Here is a 3,083-nt window from a genome sequence, read left to right as displayed (position 1 = left end):
TCCCTAGGTGGCTATTGCCAAGTACGTAGACGTTGATTTACTTGCTAGGCCTGATTGGATTTTTCATCTTTTTTACCCGTTATTCCCTTTGGACCTATTGATCTGCGAATTTTCTTTACAACTGACGGTGCCTCATTATGTGATACTGAAACTAAACAAAGGTGCGTATTTGGGAAATTGATAATCAAATATTGGACTTCGAATCAACAGAAAGGAGATGCTTTGTGACCAAATATATATCTCTGAAACGTCTGCACAATAATGTTATAGTTTATGTTAGATGGCAAAGTATCAGATTTTTATTATGACAGCAAGATGCCAACGCAAGGTGCTTGTGCATGAATAAACCATATGAATATGAGATGCACAACTTCCTGTGCAATTCTGAGACTTTTGGGCAAGTCATCTCCATAGGTGTGAAGGAAGATTCTGATTACATATAAGAAAATCATCCAACTTTTTGTTCATCTGCATCCAAGCGGCGATACCGCCTGCAAGATATACTCCATCGCTTCTAAGCATCACATCGGCAGGTCGATTCCTCGGGTGGATTGGATTCTCACCCGCTCCAAGTGAAACTTGAGCGACGGCATGGTATGTTTTCCCAAATGACTGATCTACTTTAATCAAACCACCGCTCATTGTTGCGTATATGGTTCTTACGCTGCACCTGAATAAGCGATTGCTACATCGATGTTTGTTTCCATCTGTTCTGTTTTCCTGGTACTTGAAAGACAATATATGCATGTGTCCTACTTTAGTTTGAACGAGCCGAAAGTCCTATTATTCTCAAAGTTTTTATCATCTATCGGTATATGCAGGTATACTAATGGAATATGCACCCGATGACTCTGCCTAATGTTAACGACTATATGTTTTGGTCTTATATAATAGCAGCATTCCTCAGCACCTTGTTGTTTAAGTTCACAAGTTGCGGGTTCAGAAGAAGAGTTGTTGTTTTCTGCTGTAACCGCCTTGTTGTTTTCTTGCAGCAAGGGACTACCAAAGAAGAAGAGATGATGCGGGTTCAGAATCTGACATTATCTGTGTTAGTGCTGGCAGATCCAAAGGCGGAAAGAAACGGACAGTTTCACACACTAGCAACCGTAGGATCATCAGCAAAAAGGTAAGTTAGCACAAAGAGAAAAAGTATTACTTACTACTATCTTTTTTACTACTTATTTCTCTTTCTAAACCATATTTGGTCAGCACCTAAATATCCACGAAAGAGGATCACTAAGCTGACGGGGAATACATTATCCGTGGTATTATCTTCTAAGATAATACTTGTGGGCTACAGATTGACTGTGTTTGCTTGTCTATTGCAGTTCTTTTATTATAATAAATCCGATATAATGCATATACATGAGATAGTCCTAATACAAAATACACACATTTTAAGATAGGTACAAAGCCTGTAACATAGAACCTGCATTATAAGCACATCATACTAAAAAAGTCTTTTTATTTTTTTTAATGCATAGATGCGACAACAAATAGGCTTAAAGCAAAAATAAATAAAATCAAACCACCGTTTACAGGGCCGGCCAATGTTACTGGGTCAAAAACCGTTGATCCACTTGCTCCACCTCTCATATGACCTTACTGGGTCAAACTTTGGAACCACAGATGATAGGCGTGGTCGATAGACCCATACACATGAGCATAGAATCAACAAGGGATCCAAGAGAGAAATTAGAGCTCATCTTCCTAATAGAGTTGAACACAAACCTGCAGCAGTCCTGTCTCTTGCTGGTGAACAAACACCACACGGACGCCAAGATCCGGCGCCTCGGCGTCAGGCCCTACGTCAGTCAAGATAACACAAAATTTAGCTTCTTAGACAAAGAAAGGTCAATGTACTATTTGCATCATCTAAACGATTTCATTCGACTTTGATTTCATTCGACTTTAAATGCCACCTGTATCATCAAAATCGGGCAGAAACATGGTTACCTTCATGTCCACTTCCATAATTTGATTGTGTTAATGCTGCTCCATGAAAGACAAAAACAATTCTTAGTAATGAACAACATCACTTACAACAAAACCAGAACCCTGCTGCTCTGAATCTTTTTATTATCTTCTCATGTGATGCATATATGATTACTCATACTGTCTTCTTCTTTGTCATCAGCATACCGTGATGAAAAAAAAATCAGAATCCCAACAAAAGTGCTTTTCGATGCTATGATGCAGCAGCTAGGCCTCCCAAATGCAGTGTACTCAACACAGAAGGCAAGAGCAATTGGTCTTGACACAACTATTCACTTCTATCCTTCCAAGCATCAATTGGACAACAAATCTTCCAAGACAATCAATATCAATCCATGTATCCAACAAACTAGGAGATGCTGAAGACCAACTAGCAAACGAAGCTCTCAAGTACATGAAAAGCATCCACGGTAAAGTGTTGCAGGACATAAACTATGACAAGATGTAACTGCTCCAGCAAAAGTGTGAATCTCTTGAGCATCAGCAGAAAGAAAAACACAACCTAATAGACTATTTTAGCAATAGCTGGTGCCATAGCCTCGGTGGAGATCACATGGCATCAAAGGAACTTTACTGTATAATAGATAGCAACTTCACAGCCGGATCAACGTCCAAAGACAATGATCTGAATCATATTTTGTCGCAAGTAAGATATGTTGTTAATCGTCTCAGTGATACAACCACATAATTAGATTATAATTTCCAACAGACAAATTCTGCTATGAACAATGAAAAAAAATTCAATCGCAGCCACTATGAACAATTGCCTGAACAAATCTTCAGCGTTGATGAAACATCAACCAATCACACTGGCTATGTCCATCACTTCATAATGCCTATAAGATGTATCTCTGCCTATCTACCTTCCTTCCTAATAGCATTGTAAATATTCTATCGTAAGCTTCTTAGGACACTATGTATCATGAATAATCCATGTGTTCCAATTTGTCCCTAAATATATTTATGTTCACTCTTTCAATACTTTCCTTGCTCTTGCCCCTTGCGCCATCGGCGCAACGGGTCATCTAGTTTGGTAAAAGAAGAAGGCAATCATACCAATCAAGCTACGTCGCGTGCGTGATGGGGGT

General features: G+C 39.1%; 1 long non-coding RNA gene across 1 annotated transcript; it reads left to right on the top strand.

Moving 5' to 3' along the window:
• Positions 1-6: 6 nt before the first annotated feature.
• Positions 7-2,658, top strand: LOC125531828. Its single transcript, XR_007293536.1, has 3 exons — positions 7-594; positions 993-1,126; positions 2,138-2,658. It is a non-coding gene; the product is annotated as an uncharacterized LOC125531828 (long non-coding RNA).
• Positions 2,659-3,083: the final 425 nt, after the last annotated feature.

Source organism: Triticum urartu, unplaced genomic scaffold, assembly GCF_003073215.2.
Source record: "Triticum urartu cultivar G1812 unplaced genomic scaffold, Tu2.1 TuUngrouped_contig_8194, whole genome shotgun sequence".
NCBI classification, from domain to species: Eukaryota; Viridiplantae; Streptophyta; class Magnoliopsida; order Poales; family Poaceae; genus Triticum; species Triticum urartu.
This window is presented reverse-complemented; position numbering and strand designations above follow the sequence as displayed.